Here is a 22,577-nt window from a genome sequence, read left to right as displayed (position 1 = left end):
CCCATCTTAATTGAGGCTTTTAGTTTACATTTGGTTACCTCAAAGTAGCTGTAATATTAGGTTGGTCAGTTTAAATACTGTGGCTCATTGTTGGACGGGCAAACAATCTGTACTCCAAAATGTTAAAGCCTACAAAGAAATAAGACATTGTTAAATAAAGCGGCAGTGGTTACTGCAATAGGGGCCTTGTGACCAATACCACAGGATCAAAATGAATTTCCCACACGCACGTCCACGGGACTTGTCCATCATGTAACATTTCAACCAAAGCATCATGTGTGTAAATGACCATAAATGGCAAAGTCTGAAAAGCTGCATGTTTGGTATTGTAGGCACTGTGCCGCACATAAACAAGAAACCTGGGCATTGCCTTCCCGGCAGCTTTTAAAGGAAACAACTTTAATAAAAGATATACTGAAAGGACTGTATGCTTTCATTTTATTTTTGTAGTTAGCTTTCTTATGTTAATGGATAAAGTACTTGAGCGTCATTGTGGCATATACATATGTGTCACGTGTATGTCATTGTGCCTTGCTTGCGACCTTTCACTTCCCACACTGTCCTTTCCAACCCTAAGCTGGCTCCATTTCTTCCTCCAGCTAGGCCCCCACTTCCGCAATCTATCACCTTACTTCCTATCTCAGGACGCTTATAACCTAAAGAGACGATCACTGTCCTCCCAGGCTTTTGAAAATTTAAAACAAACCTGATAGCTATGTTAATCAGACTGCTTATTTTTGTACATTGTAACAAAAACGACCTGTATTTTTGTAATTATCTTTTAAAATCCTTTATTTCTTCCTTGACCACCTCATACATAAAAACAATGTAAGTTGAGTTATTCCATCTCTTCCCCTCTCCTCTCCCTCCCTCCTGACACCCCCCAACACGTCCCCTCACCCTGGTGTCTTTTTGTTGTTGTTGTAACCTGCTGGGTCCATTTAGCGGTGCTTACTGAAATAGTGATTGATCCCGTTGGCTCGAACTTGCGCAGGTCCCATAAGCACCGTGAATTGGTGAATGAGGCAGCCATTGTCACAACCAGAAGATGGCGTTTCACAGGACTCCTTCCCATCCTCCGGTCTTTTATTGGCTCTCACCTTCCGTGATGAAGAGCCCCCTCCTGCCTAGGGTGAATTCATATAAATGTCCTGTTTTGGGCCTAGCACCCACACGCTGCTTCTCTTCCGTACTACTGAAGAGTTTTGGCATGAACCGCTGCCCACTGCAGAAGCTCCTCTGGCCAAGGTCGAGAGCAGCACTAACTGGTGAAGTGTGGGCGCTGCTCTACTGAGTTGAAAGGTGAAGTGCTCAGACCTCTCTGGCTCTGGCGAGTTCCACATGGTGCTAGGCACAGATGGGTCAAGTGGGAGCTGTTGGCATCGGTAGCCTCAGTGTTCTTGGGGTTCTGGCCGATTGGGGAGGGGCAGGTGTTAAGGATTTTTCTGGCAGTTTCCTTGGAATCCTAAACTCCATTGTGACTTCTTGGTCCTGCAGGTTGGGCATATGTGAGAAGCGTCTCCTTTGCTGTATTTAAAAAAAAATTATCCAATAAAATAAATCGGGTGGTGGTGGTGCACGCCTTTAATCCCAGCACTCAGGAGGCAGAGACAGGCAGATCTCTTTGAGTTTAAGTCCAGCCTGGTCTACAGAGCAAGTTCCAGGAAAGGCCCCAAAGCTACAGAGAAGTCCTGTCTTGAAAAATAAATAAATATAAAAATTATCAAAGAAGTAAAGTCATATGGAGTAGTCTATGTAGAAACTCTTTGGGTTTTCTTTTATTAAGCTAAATAACAGTTCTTTTAGGGTTTGCCATTGCACATCCTAATGCAAAATCAGGGATATATCAGCATACATTACGCCATTTTCATCCATGTAGATTCCTGAATAAAGAATATCTCTCTGTTTTTACCGGTTGCAAACTCTAAGACGGTCACATAAGTAAAAATCGCTCTTGAGAGGTTGGAAAGTGATCAGAATGTATAAGCTAATGTTATGACTTTCATTTGCCTCTTAAAGATACCGCCACAGAGAGAGCATAAGACAACTCAGCAGGTAAAGGTGCTTATTGCCAAGTTTGAGGACCTGAGTTCCATCCCAAGACTGCACATGGTGGAACCAACTCCCACAGTGGTCCTCTAACCTCTGCATGCCCACAACAGAACACATACATCCTCTGCCTCGGTGCTGGACAATACATGTGTTTTGAAGTTATAATTGCAGCATCACATGAGAAATTATTTATGACCTTGGTTGGCCAAACAGAGTTAGAATGTTGGCCAAAGTTCTTCAGTTCTGGCTCAGAGCCACAAGGGGTTCATTATGTTAAGCAGCTGACATGATGAGGTTTTGTGGGCCTGATGTTTTTCTCATTTGCTGTGTTAGGTCGTAAAAGGTCTCATTAATGGTTTGAGTTTTATTTTATTTTCGGAAGATTCTAAGAATGCACAGTTGTTCCATTGTCTTGCTAGACTTGGACTTCGTTCCTTCTTTCCTACAGATTTTCCAGGTCAAGCTTACTCCCGACTGGAATCATGGGCACATCATTAGTGTCTGTAACTGAAGACCCCGACTTCCTGTTTGTCACTAATTATGGGCTGGGCTAGGATGAAACAAGCTAAAGTAAATCCACGTCTATTTTCACATACAAATCCCTTGTCCCTATAAAATGTCCCCTTTTGCAGTACCCAAGGTCTCAAACACACACCACTGTGCATCTATTACAAGCCATGCTTGATAAGAATCTTCTGTGGGGCTGGAGAGATGGCTCAGCAGCTAAGAGCACTGGTTGCTCTTCCAAAGGACCTGGGTTCAATTCCCAGAACCCACATGGCAACCCTGTATCTATAACTTTACTTCCCGAGAATTCAACACTCTCACACAGATATACATGCAGACAAAACACCAACACTATAAAATATAAATAAATAATAAAAAAAGAATCATCTGTGATAAGATTGGTTTAATATAAATAAATAATAAAAAAAGAATCATCTGTGATAAGATTGGTTTTTGTTAACCCAAATTCCTTGAAGAAACAGAATTGCCAAAGACAACTCGCCAAAGTCTAGTGAGCCAAGAACAATGAAGGTACACTCACACAGGAGGTGAACTTTGAAACCTAGTATCTCTTACCAGGTCCTTGCTTCTAGCATCGTCCTGCTCTCCCTTCAGGAAGCTGCTTCTGGTGCCAGGATCCTGCCACTTTAACTTTTATATGCACAACTCTTGATGAGATGTTCTAAAACCCAACCTTCACCTTTTAAAACTAATTTTATGTGTGTGTATTTGTATCTGTGTGTGTGTGTGTGTGTGTGTGTGTGCAAGCTAGTGTATGCAGGTGCCACTCCTCAGGTGCCAACTAGTTAGTCTGGCTGTCTCCACCCTCTATGCTGGTTTTTTTCCCTTTAGTGAATATAACCAGTGTGTGATGTAAGAGATTTTGCTTCCGTTTTGTGTGACACAGAACCCAACTTGAACACACTTTTTTCTTTTTTTTATTAAGAATTTTTTTAATACAATATTTTCTCATTTTACATAGTTATCCCTGTTCCCATTCCCTCCCCTCCTCCTGCTTCTTCCACCCCCCCCCCCCCCGCCTCCCCAATCTACTGCTCAGAAAGGGTAAGGCTCCCCATGGGGAGTCAACAAAGTCTGACACTTCACTTCCAGGCAAGAACAAGGTCCTCCCCCCTATATCTAGGCCGAATAAGGTATCCCTCCAAAAAGAATGCGCTCCAAGATGCCAGTTCAATCCCTAGGGGCAAATCCTGGTCGCACTACCAGTGGTCCTACAGACTCTCCAAGCCTCACAACTGTCTCCCACATTCAGTGGCCCTAGTTTGGTACTATGCAGGTTCCCCCGCTATCAGTCCAGAGTCAGTGAGCTCTCACTAGCTTAGGTCAGCTGTTTCTGTGAGTATCCCCATCATGGTCTTAATCCCTTTATTCACATTATTACTCCTCCTTTTCTTGAGCTGGTCTCAGGTAGCTCAACCCAGTGTTTCTGTAGATCTCTGTATCTGCTTCCATCACTTGCTGGTTGAAAGTTCTAGGATGACAATTAAGGTAGTCACCAGCCGGGCGGTGGTGGCGCACGCCTTTAATCCCAGCACTCAGGAGGCAGAGGCAGACGGATCTCTGTGAGTTCGAGGCCAGCCTGGTCTACAAGAGCTAGTTCCAGGACAGGAACCAAAAGCTACGGAGAAACCCTGTCTCGAAAAATCAAAAAAAAAAAAAAAAAGGTAGTCACCAGTCTGATTACAGGGGAAGACCAATTTAGGCGTCCTCTCCACTGTTGCTTAGAGTCTTAGTTGGGGTCATCCTTGAGGATTCCTGGGAATTTTCCTAGTGCTATGTTTCTGGATAGCCCTTTAATGGCTCCCTCAATCAAGATATCTTTTTTTTTTCTCCCTCACTGTCCTTCCCCCTTCTTGAGCATCCCATTCCCTCATGTTCTCCTCCACCCTTCCCTTCTCCCCTCCCCTCTCATTCTCCCCTTCCTTCTCACCCCCTCCAATTTTCTCAGGAGGTCTTATCTGTTTCCCCTTCCCAGGGGCATCTATGTATGTCTCTCTTAGGCTTCTCCTTGTTACATAGCTTCTCTGGGATTTTAGACTATAGGCTAGCTATCCTTTGCTTTATGTGCAATATCCACTTATGAGTGAGTATATAACATGTTTGTATATCTGGCCCTGAATTACCTCACTCAGTATGGTTTTTCCTAGTTCCATCCATTTGCATGCAAATTTTAAGATATCATTGTTAAACACAGGAAAGAAAAAATTAGTTTATCTAAATTTTTATCTATATGTGTCTTTAGGAGAACACACATTCTACAAATAATAAAACAAATTTTTTTAAGCCTTGGTTGGGGGTGTTTGGCATAACAAATTTGATCTAGGAGCTCCAAAATGTGAAAAAAATTTCTTGGCTCTGCCTTCTATAGAATCAGCTTCATTCTTAAGTTCATACAGAAGACTCTGTCATCTCTAGGCTCATCTCCTTACTATGCCTTTTGAGAAATAGTTCCAGCCATTGAAACATTCTAACATTCTAACTTGTCCTTCAGACAAGTGCTTTTTTTTTCTCCAAGACAGGGTTTCTCAGTAGCTATGGAGCCAGTCCTAGAACTCGCTCTGTAGACCAGGCTTACCTTGAACTCACAGGGATCCACCTGCATCGGCCTCCTGAGTGCTGGGATTAAAGGCGTTTGGCACCATCACCTGGCAGAAGAACCTTAAGCAAAAAGGTAAACAACTCAAAATAGCTTCAGGAAGTCCCTGAAACTGATCAGATTCATTAGGCCCCTCCCTGACAGAAAGCAGAGCTGAGAGTCTGGAAAGATTCTCAGACAAGCCATGCTGCAAAGACTTCAGAAGAGCAAAAGCTGCAAAGGTGACTCTGAGAACCAGACCACCTGCTTGGGAGAAGCAGAAACGAGCCGAGTTGCCTGGAAGAGGTTTGGGCCACTTGGAAAGGACTCTCTCCAACATGTTGAGCTGCCTGCAGTGTATTCCAGGTTTTCCAACCTTTGTGGGCTGTCACCCTGCTAGAGTGGGCTTTAGTCAGATGCAGCTGTTGTGAGTAATTTTCGCTTCTGTGAGTAACCCCTCACCCACATTCCAGTAAGTAACCCCAATAAAAGTCACTGGCCGTTGGTGATATCTGTACTTTGGTCTGTTGTGGGCTCCCTGTCTGGGGTGAGATGTGCGTGTTGTGTCTCCCAGGAAAAGTTTGGACAATGCTACACCTTCTTTCAGAAAGAGGAAAGGGAGCCCACATAACTGACACTACAATCCAGCCAACCACTGTAGCCAGGTCTTGTTGTTGCAGCCCTACCACGCCTAAGGCCTGACAGTGAGCACTGATAAAAGCCATGGAATAAGACTCTTGCAAGGAAAGCAGGGTCCGTGAACAAAACAGGATGGTTTAGAATGGACAAGATCTCTTCCGCATCCCTTCCAGTAAGACCTGGTAAACTATGGCCCATGGGCCATCCACTGGGGGTTGTTTCTGTTTTCATTTGAGACCATGTGTCTTAAGCTAGCCTGGAATTTACTATGTAGCCTAGGCTAACCTTGAATTTATGGCAATCCTCCTGCCTCGAACTCTGAAGTGCTTGGATTATAGGTACGTGTCATCCTACCCATCTTCCTTCCATCTAGAAATCCCGAGGGTAAATTCATCCATAAAAGACAAGAAGAAAAGTAGAGGTATCATCGCCATGTATTTAATACCAGGAGTCTCAGTGAGGACACAGTTCTATCCCTATAGCAATCTTGGGCAGCTTCCAGATTCTGAAGCTATCTACTCATCATGTTTTCCCGAGATCCCATCTGTCCTGACCACCATCCCTAGGTCATTTTAGTTACTTTTCAGACCTCTGTGACTTGATTAAGAAGCAAATATTGGAGAGACCTTATTTTCTTTTGCAGTTTGAGGGTTCAATCCACCGTGGTGGGGGAACGTGACAAGAATGGCTCTTGGCTGTAGTGGCTGACATGAGGTTTCTTGTCCACACCTGGGTCGATCAGGACATCAACAGAAGATTGGAAGTGGGGCTGCCCTATAATCCTCAAAGCCCATGCCTCAGTGACCCATTTCTTCAGCTAGGCCCACCTCCTGAAGGCCACAAAAATCTTCCAATCAGATGGGAACCAAGTTTTCATACACATGAGCCTGCAGGGGACACCTCACTGTCAATCAATAGCATAGACCTTGCTGAAGAAGGTCTCTTTGCTTTTAATCCAAAGGTCTTCATAACTCAGCATGTTTGACATAAGGGTTGAGTAAAATTTATTTATGTCCATTGAGCAGCCATATTTTAAATTAAGCTTGCATATTTGTAAAGGCTCTTGACTTAAACAAATGTTTTGGATTATTACAAAAGATAATTATTTAAACTAGACATACCCTGTTGATAGCTGAAATCAAAATATGATGACCAGTCTGGGCCTAGTGATGGGCTCCTATAATCCCAGCACTTAGGAGGCAGAAACAGGTAGACCTCTGAGTTTTGAGGCCAGTCTGGTCTACAGAACAAGTTTGAGGACAGCTACGGGTACATAGGAAAACCCTGGCACAAAGTAAAAAAATAGATAGATAGATAGATAGATAGATAAACAAACAATAACAAAACCCAGAAATAAACAGCAATGAACTGTGATGGCCAACAGTAATCATGCCAAGTATCAGTCAACGTTTACTGTAACCCTGCAATAAAAACTTCAATAAACATGCTTTTATATAGCTTTTACCTAAACAGATTGCAGGTGGACAAAATCGTGGCTTCTTAAACTTTTTCTACTTTCAACCCTTCTTTCACCAATAAAGTTTTCACAAGTTTAGGTATATAATATGTTAGTTATTTTTTTTTTCACATTGCTGTGTCAAAATGCATACCAAAGGTAGTATAAAGAAGAATGGGTTTGCCTGTGGTCCCAGCTACTCGAGAAGCTAAGGCAGAGGATTTCTCGAGTCCAGGAGTGTTCTGTACCGATAATGTGTCCACACTAAATGATGCATCAGTGTGGTGACCTCCCCCCCCCCCCAGGAGCCAGGGGCCAGCAGGTTGCCTAAGGAGGTGTGAACTGACCCAAGTTGGAAATCATTGTGATCAAGGAGGAAGGGTCCATTTTCACTCACAGTTAGAGGCAGCATGTCAACACAGAGGGGTGTTGAAATTACATTTCAATTGGCTTGGATTTATTTATTTTGTTTTTATGCTTATGGGTGTTTGAACTGTACATATGTATGGTGCAACACATGTGTGTGGTGCTCTCAGATGCCAGAGGGGGGCATCATTAGATCCCCTGGATCTGGAGTTACAGATGGCTGTGAGCCATCATATGGGGGCCAGGATTGAACCTGGGTCCTCTGGAACAGCAGTTTGTCATTTTTAACTTCTAAGCCATCCCTCCAACTCCAATTTTAAAATCTTGGTAAAAGAAAAGGATATCACATATCATCTGCCCATCACTTCAAGGACCACTATGAAAACAGAAATTATAAAGGGACTCCCAAATACAAGCTGTCCTCTCTCAGTTCTGGGTCCATTAAGTATACAACATGGGACAACTCTGACCTATGTCACCCCATACCACAAAGCCAATGCTAGAGAAACCCTTCATCATCACAACAAAACTCCAAACAGAACAAAACAAAAACACACAAGGATGCTGGGCATGATGGGCCCACGCCTTTGTCCCCAGCACTCAGGAGGCAGAGGCAGGTGAATCTCTGAGTTCAAGGCCAGCCTGGTCTACAAAGAGAGTTCCAGAACAGCCAGGGCTACACAGAGAAACCCTGTCTAAAAAACAAGCAAACAAAAAATACACTCATGACCTTTGAGCTCAAAGGAGTGTTAAGGAAAGACTAAAACATTTAAAAAGAATTTCTACAAACCTAAGAAAAATAAAACTCATATAACTCAATTTTTAAAAGTGTCCTCCAACTCTTTTTCATGAGGATTAAAACAATGGAGAAATGGACACAAAAAGGCAGTTTCTGTTATTCATGGCATTAGCGTTCTCTAGGGGACCAGGAGGGATTTATTAGATTGGCTTACAGAACTGGAGACTGGGTGGTCCAGAAATGGCCGTCTCCAGCGGGAGAGGCAGAGAACCTGGCAGCTTCTCAATTCAAGGAGCTGAATGGGGAAGGCTGAGCAAGAGGAACCAGTGGTGCTTTCCCCATCCAAGGCTCAAGGCCTAGAAGTGCTCTGGGGAGTCGCTGGCTTGAGTTCTTTTGAGAAACAGAAGAAGCTGGAATCTGGTGTCCATGGGGTCACATGGCAATGGACAAACTCTTAGGAAGAGGGCACATGCTCAGGATGACTCCCCTTCTTCCTCTAGTGTTTTCCACACATCCTCCAGCATGCTGGATGGTACTCTACATATTCAGGGCAGGACTTCAATTCTGATGCTGTCCCACGTGGCAGTCATTTCTGGGAATGCCCAGAAGTGTATGTTGCTAATGTGTTAGTTGTCTCGCATCCAATAAAGTTGATTATCAAAATTAGGCATCACATTCATCATAGAAATACATATTAAAGGGGGCTGGAGAGATGGCTCAGAGGTTAGGAGCACTGCCTGTTCTTCCAAAGGTCCTGAGTTCAATTCCCAGAAACCACATGGTGGCTCACAACCATCTGTAATGAGATCTGGTGCAGAATACAGTATATATAATAAATAAATAAATCTTAAAAAAAGAAAGAAATACATATTAAAATGTAGTTGGGCCTTGGTATGGTGATATACACCTGTAGTCAGGCACTTGGGAGGCTAAAGCAGGGAAGGTGGAGACAGGAGGATGACTACAAATTTAAGATAAACCTGGCTACAGATCCAGTCTTAGACAAAGAAGCAAACAAACAGAATATAAATCATGAATACGTTTAAATTTAATGAATTTATAGGATAGCATTCTAATAATTGTGCTATAGTGGTAGGAAAGGTTTATGATGGGGGGGGGCATGAAAGCATTGTGGATTGCCAGAGTGTTACAACTTACATTATGAGGCGCGCACGCACACACACACACACACACACACACACACACACTAAATGGACACGAAGCTCGCATATCAACAATGGACACCGAGCTCTGTAATTTTTTGCATGTCAACTTTGTGTATGTAAATTATACCTTGAAAATAAAAGTAAGGAAAAAAAGAAAAAACATGAACAAAAAAACTAACCTAAATTTTTTAGCTATAGAGCAAACCATGCTGGAAAAATAACACCAGATTTTAATTTAATCTGAAGCCTCGCAAAGCAGCAAAGGAAGCACACTGTAATTAATGTGCGTTCAAAACATTTGCACACCTAAAATACCACTGGAGATGTGTATGGATGTGTGACAGATATGCATGGATGTATGACAGATATGCATGGATGTATGACAGATATGAATGGATGTATGACAGATATGAATGGATGTATGGCAGGATGTGAGAAATCCAGGGATAACACAGGAGAACAGATGACAGATGAAAAGGTAATTATCACATGCCAAGAAATACAGTTTATCCACATGATGTGAGGTCATGTGAGTAAACAAATAAGCAAATAAAACCCACCAGTCACCAAAATTGAAAGAGAAAATTACTGAAAAAAAAACAAAGTATTCTGATCGCTAATATAAAATAGATATATATATATCCATTTTATATTAAAAAAACAACAGATTTTTTTCAAATGGACAAAATCCCAAAGCAGCCAATTAGTGAGAGAAGACTTATAAAGAAGTAACAAGGAAATGCTTAAACCCACAGTTATTACAAAGTCAACATTCATTATTGTTCAATGAGGGAAAAGTCTAACTTCTCAAACATTGCCACTGGAGGGGGTGAGATGAGGGAGAAGTTTCTGTGGAGGAATTTGGCACATGTACAAAATGCCATGAGAAGTGAGCTCGCTCTACAAATCCTTGGCAGGCCGCCATGTCTGCAAATGCACCTTCAGGAAGTAATAGCAGTATGGAGGGGGGTAGCTACAAGGATGGTTATTGTCCCGTGTACAGCAGTTGAAATGGGAGAGGAACGGGTGACTAGATATTAGTGAAGTAAAACATATTCATATTACATAATAGGTTCATGTTACATAATAGGATGCTGTCAGTGGGGAATTACCAAGAGCCTGCAAATATGTTTTAAATATAGTGAGGTTCACACACATAAAACATATGGACCCGAAGCCATTTTGTGATTTAACGTGGAAAAAAAAGACATTTTAATAATAAAAGCATCACATTCTTAAAAGAACTTGGAAAATAAATAAAATCAAAGTATTAAAAAGTCATGCAAAATGACATCGACATCAACCAGATGTACCCATGGCTTATTCTTTTTTATATGGATGAGAAACTAATGTCTAAAAGTAGAAATAAGAAGGCCAGGGATGTAGCTCAGGGCAGAGTATTTCCCTAGCCTATTGACTCAGTCCCTAACACTGTACACACCACACACACACACACACACACACACAGTCCATATTCTTTGAGTATACAAATGCTGGTTTCAATTTTTTATTTTTATTATTTATTTATTTATTTATTGGTTTTTCTAAGATAGGATTTCTCTGTAAATCTTTGACTGTCCTGGAACTTGCTTTGTAGACCAGGCTGGCCTCGAATTCACAGAGATCCACCTGCCTGTGCCTCCCAAGTGCTGGGATAAAAGGCCTGCGCCACCACCACCCTGCTCAATTTCTAATCCAAATGTTCCTAAAGGAGCACGTCGAGGGGCATGTCTGTTCTCTAGAGACAAGGTCTTGCTACACAGCCTGGGTGGCCTGGAGTTTGCAATGATCCTCCTGCCCTCACCGCCCCAGTTGAAAACATTTTCTAAAATCTGATCAGAAAAGAAATATGACCGCAAAGAAAAAGGGAGGATGAATGAAGGGCAACCATCTTTTACCGAAGAACCAGAAGCCTATGTTGTGAATGAGTTTATGACAAGCTCTCAGATTAAACTGAGATTAACCATAAACTCAAAGGTTGTCAGTATTCTGGAGACTGCCTTGTATAACGAGATAAGAGTTGGGAGCTGTTACAATTCACAGCCCCAGAAAACTAGGCCCAAAGAGAGAAGCATGGATTTCCCTGGGAAAAGGAAATAGAAAAGATCTCCTTGACAAACTGGGGGTGAGGATGGGAGTGGTGGGATGGAGGGGGTGAAGGTAAAAGGATGGGAACATGAGCGATCTGGCTCACCCAGTTGGGGACAGGATGGACAAGGAGAATAATGAAAGAGATGTCTTGATTGGTGGGTGCATTTTGGGGTTAGGGAGAATCCTGGTGCCAGGGAAAGTCCCAGAAATGCACAACAATGACTCCAGCTAAGAGTCCTTAAATAAAGGAGAGGGTGCCTGAACCTTCTCTCCTTTCATCAGATTGGTGACTATTCTAATTGTCATCAGAGAACATTCATGATAGAATCAGATGCAGAGGGGGCTGGAGAGATGGCTCAACAGTTAAGAGCACTGCCTACTGTTCCAGAGGTCCTGAGTTCAATTCCCAGCAACCACATGGTGGCTCACAACCATCTGTAGTAAGATTTGGTGTCCTCTTCTGGCCTGCAGAACACTGTATACATAATGAATAAATAAATATTTAAAAAAAAAAGAATCAGATGCAGAGATCCATAGCCAAACAGTGGGCCAAGGGAGGAGGGACTGTAACAGCATGTGAGGGGTGGTCATCAAGGTCATGACAGGAGAACCCACAGAGACAGCTGACCTGAGCTTCTGGGAGCTCACCAACTCTGGACCAACAGCTAGGGAGCCTGCATGGGACTAATCTTAGCCTTCTGCATGTCTGTGACAGATGTGTAGCTTGGTTTGTTTGCGGGGCTCCCAGAAGTGGGATCAGAACCTGTCCCTGGCTCTTAAACTGGACACTGGACGTCTGGGAACCTGATCCCCAAGCTGGATTGCTTTGCCCAACCTTGATGCAGGGGGAGGATCTTGGTACTACTTCAACTTGATGTGCCAAGCTTTGTTGACTCCCATGGGAGGCCCTACCCCTTTCTGAGACTGAGGAGGAGTGGATGGTGGTGGTGGGAGGGTAAAAAGAGAGGTGGAGGGAACAGGAGGAGAAGAGGGAGGGGAAACTGTTTGGTTTGTAAAATAAACAAAAAAAAATTAATTTTAAAAAAGAAGCTATTACACTTAAAAAAATTGGGAGCCAGGCAGCCTGGTCTAAAGAGTGAGTTCCAGGACAACGAGGATAGAAGTTGGATAGATAGATAGATAGATAGATAGATAGATAGATAGATAGATAGATAGATAGATGTAAAGATAGATGGAAGATGAGAACTCAAAGGAAACAAGCCTTTAGTAAAGGGTTAAGAATAGAGCCACCATTCCATTGCTCATAAACTCTTGACACAATGGCATCCTCATTTCTCTAATCCCTGGTACCTCCAGCTTGAAACAGTTTATGACCTGTTTTGGGGTTGTATGCTAGACTGATATGAACAATGTATTCACATGCATACACGGCTCTGAATAGACCTACTATCAATGCTAGCTCTTGCTTTGAAATTTCAGAGCCAGCCAGGCGATGGTGGTGCACACCTTTAATCCTTGCATTCTGGAGGCAGAGGCAGGCTGATTTCTGCTTGAAGTTTTGAAGTTTAAAGCTGGCCTGTTCTACAAAAGCTAGTTCTAGTACAGGCTCCAAGGCTACAGAGAAACCCTCTCTCAAAAAAACCAAAAGAAAGAAGAAGAAGAAGAAGAAGAAGAAGAAGAAGAAGAAGAAGAAGAAGAAGAGGAGGAGGAAGAGGAAGAGGAAGAAAAAGAAGAAGAAAAAGAAGAAGAAAAAGAAGAAGAAAAAGAAAAAGAAGAAGAAAAAGAAGAAGAATATAAAGAAATATCAAAGCCCCACTGAAACTACATTAAAAAAATAAACAGACATCTGAAACCCTGGGCATCAATATGCATCAAGTAGATGACAGAATGGGTTGTAGACATGTGGGCACAGTTAGAACTTCTAAGGCTAGCAAAGAGTGGCCTTCTGGACAGCGGACAGTCAGTACACATGTCACTACACAACTTTTTTACTGAATTAACTCTTTCCTCTTCTTGAGTTCTTAGACTAAGATACATTTCATTGGTCAACATACTGTTATCACATTGACTTATAAAGATTTATAAGAAGCCCAGTACCCATCTTCTCAAAGCTTAAAAATCTTTCTGTAAACGAATATAGAAAGCAGCCTATCTCTTATTCTTCACTCTGTGGAGACATTAGGTCACATGATCAGTGGAATTAGGTTTGCAGAAGAAATTAAAGTTAATAGTCAGTTCATTGTGTTTGTTTGATGGGAAGGAGAAGGGCAGAGAGTCAGGGTCACCAGCCAGATGCAGAGGGAGCAAAAGATGAATGTACCATGTTAGGAAAGTCAACAGAGCATAAATAGGGAACATGGGTTAGCTTGAAATGTAAGAGCTAGTTAGTAATAAGCTTGAGCTATTGGCCGAGCATTTATAATTAACATAAATCTCTGTGTGGCAATTTGGGAAGTGATTGCTGAGTATTTGGGGATGGGTAGTTGGGACAAGAAACATCTGATTGCAAACCACAGTACGCAGACCTATCTTTCTTCATTACAATATCTATTTATCTCTTGGGTTTTGTGACTGATACCTGCAATTCCAGCATTGTAGGAGGCAGAGGAAAGAAGACCAAAACATGTTTAAGGCCAGTCTTGGCTACATACTCCAAAGCCATCTTGATCTATATAGTATATAGACTATAAGACTCTGTGTCATCAAAACATAAGCAAAACAAACACAGTGAGTTTCTTGTCAACTTTAACTTGATCATTAAGCTTAATTTTGTTTTCAATTACCTAATATAGTCACAGATTTTGGAGAACAAGAAATGGACTTCTCTAGTGGCTTCAGAACCTGGATGTCTGCATATCCCCCAAATTCATTCATGTCTCCAAGGTGTCTGGTGACAGGTTCTGAGAGAGGTTAGAGGAGTAAAAGAAGCATAGAGAAATCTCTAGTTTTGTCCACACGAAGAAATGTCATGGTGATGGTTGTCATAAATCTGGAAGGAGAAAGCAGCTGTCACCTCATGACACGTGAATCTCCCAGGCCTATGATCTTGGACTTCCTGGCCTCCAGAACCATGAGAAATAAAATGTTGTTTAGAAGTCTGTGGTGTTTTTGTTAAGGGCAATTGCTGAGCAACCATGAGAACAAGAGTTCAGATCCCAGCACCCATGAAACAAGCCATTCATCCAGCAAATGTCTGTAACTTCCGCTCCTTTTTCTGGTCTTCATGCACACACACGTATATGTACATATACATATATACATACACACAAAAACCACACATATTCTTGAAAATCAAAAACAAAATCAGTGAGATAACAAGATTGTTATATATTATACACACACACACACACATATAAATTAGTGATGATTAAGTGGAGTTAAACAACTGCAGTTGGGGATGTCAGGGCAGGCTTCCAAGAGAAAGTTGAATTATTCTAGTCCTAGTAGCTTAGATTGTGTGGGAGTAGGGATGAGGAGAAGGCAGAAGAATGAGGCCTGGAAAGTGTGGGACATGAAATGGGACCATGGAGAAAGTGGAAAGAGAGAGAGAGAGAGAGAGAGAGAGAGAGAGAGAGAGAAGCATGAATCCAAAGGAAAAGGTTAACAGATCTGATCTTCATCCGCTTCCAAACCCAAGGGATACAAGAAAGCTCTTTAATATCATAATGTGTTGCTAAAGGGTCATTAGGAATTACAATCTTTTTAACCCAAGAACATTTTGACGAGACACCGTCAGGCATCAGGGGAAACAGTAAATGCCCAGATTAAAGTAGGCAGTCAAAAATGTCCCCTTCAGTAGACTGTAGCCAAGTGACAAGAGGTTTTTTTTTTTTTATTATTTTGCCATTCATAACATTTCTACACATAGGAAAACAGAAAATTTATTTTATTAAAAACAAATTAGGGGTTTCAGGGCTGGAGAGATGGCTCAGAGGTTAAGAGCACTGACTGTTCTTCCAGAGGTCCTGAGTTCAATTCCCAGCAACCACATGCCATCTATAATGAGATCTGGTGCCCTCTTCTGGCGTACAGGCATACATGGAGGCTGAATATTGTATACATAATAAATAAATCTTTTAAAAAAAGAAACAAATTATATAATACTATCTCCTTTCAAAACTCTGATTACATGCAAGAATATCTTTAGATGAGAAGAATCTCTTTTCCTCTGTAATATAACCTCTCAGATCCCATTCTGTTTGTTTTGTTGTTGTTGTTGTTGTTTTTGTTTCTTTGAGACATGGTTTCTCTGTGTAACAGCCCTAGCTGTCCTGGAACTAGCTCTTGGAGATCAGGCTGGCCTTGAACTCAAGAAGAAGCCTCTGCCTCCCTAGTGCTGGGATCAAAGATGTGCGCCACCACCCCCCTGCAGTGTACTTTATTTTGTGACCAGCGTTGCCAAATATAAAAGCACATTTCGCAGACAGGTGCAGTTAGTCAGTACCGCATATTTCCCAATATTCAATTGCATTTTAAATAGGCCATTGCAAGAATCGCTGTTGTTTGCTTGTTTTGTTGTGCTGAGAAGGGATCCTGTTATATAAAGCCCAGGCTAGACAGTCCTGCCTCAGCCTCCTAAGTACTGGGATTACAGATGTGTGGCACCCTTCTGGGTGTCCATGACATACTTTAATCTCTCCTCCAGAATGCTGATATGTTACATCTTTGTAAATGTGTTTTGTACAATGGTTTAAAAACACTCAAAGCCAGGCGTGGCAGTGTAAGCCTTTAATCCCAGCATTTGGGAGGCAGAAGTAGACAGACCTGTCTGAGTTCAAGGCCAGGCAGAAACCTTTTAATTACTTAACTATCCATTTTTTTACATTTATTTATTTACTTATTTTGTGTCTGTGAGATAAAAAGCAAACAAACAACGTCCTTCTACCCTCGCACTTGAGCATCTACTTCTCCTCCCCAGAGGAAACGTGTTCCCCGTCTGAAGGCAAGATGAGGTAAAGCCTCCCTTACGTGCAATAACACATCCCAGAAACGCTCTCTGCCCCTTGCTGCTACCACTCACCTTCCAGCACTTTTGAAACTGCTGCTTCTGCTATCCAACTGCACTGTGAACTAATCAGAGCTTTGCTCTTGGATTCAGACATGTGTGAGCAATGGAATGGGTGTGGTCGGGAAAGTTTGATTCAGAAGCTGGGATGTAGCTCAGCTGGTGGATCTCTTAGAAAGCATGGAGCCCAGCATTTAATTGCCAGTACCGAATAAATGAAGCATGGTGGCTTGGGTCTAACCACCACACTCAGAAGAGCAGGCAATAAGGGTCAGAAGTTCAAAGTCATCCTTGGCTACTTAGGAAAGTTTTAGACAAGCCTAGGATACAGGAGATCCTGTCTCAAAAAGCAAAAGAAATTAAACCAACTACCCAGGCAAAAAAAAAAAAACAAAACCCAAGCATATATACATACAATTAATTATAGAAACATGGTAACATCATAAGAGAGAAGAAAACTATTGGGCTTGAAGCTTGACTCCAGATTAGGAGATTCAGAAGGGCATTCCTTAGAAGATGACTAAAAGAGCCATTTTTATTAATTAATTTTACATTTATTAATTACATTAATTAATTAATCTGTTTATTTTGTGTATGAGATGGGGGTGTGCACTTGCCACAGTGTACATGTGGGAGTCAGTTCTCTCGTCTCGGCACTTCAATTCTGGGGCTTTACCCACTGGTCCCTGAAGAGGCTTGCAAATCTCCTCTTGTCTTACGGTTTCTATTGCTGCAACAAAACACTGCGAGTATAAAGCAAAATTGGGAAGGAAAGAGTTTGTTCAGCTTCTGCATTGCTGTTTACCACTGAGGGAAGCCAGGACAGGAACTCAAAGAGGGCAGGATCCTGGAGGCAGGAGCTGATGCTTACTGTTTGCTTCCCAGGTCTTGCTCAGCCTTCCTTCCTTCCTTCCTTCCTTCCTTCCTTCCTTCCTTTTTTCCCTCCTCCTCCTCCTCCTCCTTTTTTTTTTTTTTTTTTTTTTTTGAGACAGGGTTTCTCTGTGTTGCTTTGGAGCCTGTCCTGGAACTAGCTGTTGCAGACCAGGCTGGCCTCGAACTCACAGTGATTCGCCTGCCTCTGTCTCCCCAATGTTGGGATTAAAGGCGTGTGCCACTACTGCCCGGCCAACCTGCTTTCTTATAGAACTCAGGACTAGCACCCCAGGAATGGCACCACTAACCATGGGCTGGGCCCTCTGCCATTGATTGAGAAAATGCCTTACAGCCCAATCTCACAGAGGCATTTCCTCAACCGAGGCTCCTTCTGCTGATGACTCTAGCTTGTGTTGAGTTGACACACAAAACCACCCGGTACACCTCTTACTGAGAGAAGGGCTCCAGAGGGAGCATCTTATCAGGGTCTACCTCCTCATTTGCCTTCTCCTCTGAAAGCCAAGATAATGTCGAACTTGCAAATATGTCTGTGACATGGTTACCACTCTGCTGGAGAAATTTGCATAGACCTGCAAAACCTGAACCTGTTAAACCACTCTGGGGGAGGAGAAAGCAGAGGAGGCCAGGAACAAGGGCCCCTCCCACCTCAACTCTTCCCAGATTCCAAAGTCTAGGTGATAACAATAGCCTAAACCAGGAGCTGACCTATAGCACAGCCTACAATGGTGCATGGAAGATGCCAGACACTAGGGGACCGCCCCCGAGAGAACAAACACAAGAGTAAGCAAAGCAGTCACCAAGTGGGCTGGACCTAGTCTAGGTTTAAATCAACACACAATTAACTGATCTAGAATGAGTAAACCTGTCTGGAACTCAGCTTCCTTATCTATGAAATGCATCTAGATATCAATACCTCTGTGGGACAAATAAGGACATTAAACGATTAAATGTATGTAGAGAGTTTATAATGAATTAGGATGAGGTAGCTCATACCTGTAATCCCAGCATAGTATCAAGGTGAACCTGGGTTATAAAAGAGTAGGGGGCATGGAAGATGAGAGAGAGAGAGAGAGAGAGAGAGAGAGAGAGAGAGAGAGAGGTAAGTTAGTTTATAATAGTGCCTGGTGCCTAGTGTATTGACTACTCAAGCCATGTGTGCTCTAAGGAGTCAGTAATCTTCAAAGTGGGCTCGGGCAAGGCCAGCTCTCTCATTGTCCCTTATGGTTCTCAACTGTGCCAGAATCACCCCATCCTTCCCTGCCCTCTTTCTGTGACCTTCTGGGCCTCCACTGCTCTCCCCCAGTTACCTTCACAGCTTGCTCTCAATCTAGGGTTTGCTCAGCTGCCTCTTTCCCCACCCATGGGCCCCTCCCATTCTCCTTCACTGTTGGGTTTCATCTGTGCTACCTATCATTATCTCTTAGACATAAGATTAATCCTTTTATTTAAATCATTTTCTGTACTCCTACAGATACATCTCTGTTAGAGTAGATACTTTGTTATGTTCATTGATGTTTTCTCGGTACCCAGAACAGCACTGGAATGCAGCAGATGCTCACAGTCAAGGAATGAGTGAATATTTCACGTATCCCCATCCTACACTTGAGCACACGGATGCTGCCTCACACGTTTGCTGGTACAGTGATGCAGTGAGCAGCTCTGCGTATATTCCCGTCTTCACTTTTTCCTGGAACTCCTGTATGGTGGTATGTTATTTATAAATAAAGCTTGCCTGGAGATCAGCGCAAAGCAGCCACATTAGTCAGCCATACAGGCTGGCAGAGGTCACACACACCTTTAATCCCAGCAGTCGCGCTAGTTAGCCACAGAGACCAGGCGATGGGGGTGCATGCTTTTAAACCCAGCACTAGAGAGGAATATAAAACAGGAGGAGACAGGTCTCAGCTCAGTCTCAATCTGAGGATTCATGGAGGCAGGTTCGCCCATTTCGGTCTGAGATAGAGCCAGTGGCTGGCTGCTTTGCTTTTCTGATCTTCAGGTTGAACTCCAGTATCTGTCTCTGGGTTGTTAGTATTTGTGCGGCCCTCCTGGATCATGGGTTAAGCACAGCTTTGGTTTATTCGCTGTTACCAGCTCCCCAGAGGGCTCTTTATTTCTACTCCCTCCTTCCTAGTTTGAGGCTCCTGCCCAGAACTTGATGGTACCTGCTGTTACAGGACTCCACTGAATTCTGCTAACTGCAGTAAGACAGGGTATTTGGTTTTAGTTTGTTTTTATTATTTTCTTGTAAGAGAGAGAGACTATACATACACTCATGTGGGAGACGGTCTCTCCTGCCACCATGTGGGTACTGTGAACTGAACTCAGGTCATCTGACTTGGTGGAGAGCCCTTTGTCTGCTAGCTGGCTCACTGGCCTTGGTTTAATCTTTATCACCTGGTTTCTTGTGAGTGAAAGCATTGGCATGTGTTTATTGATCATTTTTCTTCTCTGTAAATGACTTGTTCTACTGGTTTTTTTTCCTTTTTGAAACAATCTGTCTAAGATGTTTAGACTGACCTTGTGTTCGCTCCTTAGCCCAGGCAAGCCCTCAACATATGATCATCCTCACTTAGCCCAGGCAAGCCCTCAATGCATGATCACCCCCACTTAACCCAGGCAAGCCCTCAATGTGTGATCATCCTCACTTAGCCCAGGCAAGCCCTCAATGCATGATCATCCTCACTTAGCCCAGGCAAGCCCTCAATGCATGATCATCCTCACTTAGCCCAGGCAAGCCCTCAATGCATGATCATCCTCACTTAGCCCAGGCAAGCCCTCAGTGCATGATCATCCTCACTTAGCCCAGGCAAGCCCTCAATGCATTCAATTAGCCCAGGCAAACCCTCAACGCATGATCATCCTCACTGAGCTCTCCCGAGTGGCTGGAGTAACAGGCTCGTGCTATCAGGCCCAGTTCATCAAACATTTGGCTAGACTGAAATCAGTCTGCATGCTACACCACCAAGAAGATCATGGAGCCCTGAGAAACCTAATTTCTGAAGCATTTTCATTGAAACTGTATGCCTGACTTCGTACGGGAAATCTTTAATTAGCTGTAATCCTCTTGTTATTCTAATGATTTTAACATTCTGGAATGAAGTTGTGGGATCCAGTTAACACACTTGTTTTATTTTATTCAAACGCCTGGTGATTGCTAGCTGACTATGAATGCCAAACTCAAGTGGACAGTGGCAGTGACGAGCCTAAACACTGTCCCTCTGATTGTAGGAAACACTACAGGCTTCTTATCAAACCCAGTCCTTCACAGACAGGACAGGAAGGGGCTGCTCTTGGAACTCAGCTTGGATCCTCTCCTTCCACCATTACAGTCTCAGAAGGACATGGTCGATCATGTAAACAATGCTTAATTCTCTGTTCAGCCCCACCTTATGTCCATGTCGCCTCTCTTCCTCATGCTGCAATCCTTTTTTTCTAGATTATTGGAGTTAATAGTAAGGTTGTCAAAGTGTAGTTTGGATGGATTATAATGAAATTTGTTCATAACGATAAAAAGTGTGTTGTTGGAAAGTAATTTATCTTCAGTAGAAGCCATTGCCTCTCTCAGGGTCATAATGAGTGTGTCTGCATGTATTAGAATGTGTGCTTGTGCACGCGTACGTGTGTGTGTGTGTGTGTGTGTTGAACCCAGGGTCTCATGTATCCTATTGATGTTTTTGTTTGTTTTTTAAGAAAGTTTCAATATATATCCCAGGCTGGTCTTGAACACACTATATAGCAGAGGATAACCTTGAACTTCTGATCCTCCTACGTCTACCTCCTGAGTGCTGGGATTATGGGTGTTCACCACTGCTCTTGGTTTATGCATATTTAAATCCCAAGGTCTTATGTATAATAGGCAACTACTCTATCAACTAAGATACATCCCAGCTCCAATAATATTTAATGAAAAGAATGACTTAATTTCCAAGTAATCAAACTAAGACAAAATGAAAAATTACTAAAAAAAAAAAAAAGGAGGAAAAAAACTGAAGACATCACTTCAACTCGGATGCTTTTAGCTCACACTTAGAGAAACGCAATCTTATGACAAATTAACGGATAAATAGAAACGACGCGTGTCTCTCTAAAATACTTGTTTCGATATCTTACTGCCGCCCCCGGGAACCTTCTCTTTGGAAATTAAAACAGTACCAATTATTTCCTTTTGCTCGTGCTAACAATATAAAGCTTTATCATGGACTGTAAGAAAGCTCTAAACTACGAAATTAATTTTGGCACTATAGCGCTCCCAACTGCAGAAACCAGTCTCTCTTCCTCATCTATGCGGCGATCTCTCTTGCCCTTTTTATTATGTTGCTCAAGTCACGGGAAAGGTTGTTTTACTTGGCATGAAGTGAACCTTTTCTTACAACTTGGGGCCCAGCCTCTATCCGGACACACTGCACACACCTACTCTCCAGAGAGAGGTAAAGGGAGAACTGGCGGGGATGTCGAATCTCTGTGGAGAACACATGGCAATTCTTAGATGCAGTGTATTCTAAATAGTATTACTTCGAGAAATATATCACATTGACAATAGGAAATTTAACAAATTTGGAAATCGGCTAAATTGTCATCAAACCTCCAAGAACATCCTTTCTTCCTTCCTTTTCTTTCTCTCTTCTTTCTTTCTTTCCTTTTTTCCTTCCTTCCCTCCTTCTTTCTTTTTTTTGGTTCCTTTTAAATAAATTCACCTTTTAAAACTGGAAAACAAGCTGAAAAACGAACCCTAAAAACATATTTTTTTTTTAAATAGGGATAAGCTGAAAATGAAGTTTGTTGCTTTAACTCCACAAATGACATAAAAATTTGGGACTAGGTCAATATAGGGGTGGGATACAAATCAAGGTTTTGTAAGAAGGGATGTGAATAAAATATTGGAGATGTATGCAAAAAAGATTTAAAACCTTGATGCCTATAACTGATGCTAAATCAAGTCATAGGACCACTTGCCACATAAGAGTGAGGGTCAGCATTTAAGTCCTCAGGACCCAGACATAGCAATGCAATCTGTAATCCCAATGTTCCCTCAGTGAGACTGAGGGTGGAGAAAGGAGACATCTTAGGGGCTGGCAGGTCCGCATAGACAGTGCAACAAAAAA

Source organism: Microtus oregoni, unplaced genomic scaffold, assembly GCF_018167655.1.
Source record: "Microtus oregoni isolate MIOR12 unplaced genomic scaffold, Mior012 000006F_ref0000085, whole genome shotgun sequence".
Classification (NCBI taxonomy): Eukaryota; Metazoa; Chordata; class Mammalia; order Rodentia; family Cricetidae; genus Microtus; species Microtus oregoni.
Note: the sequence above shows the minus strand (reverse complement) of the source record.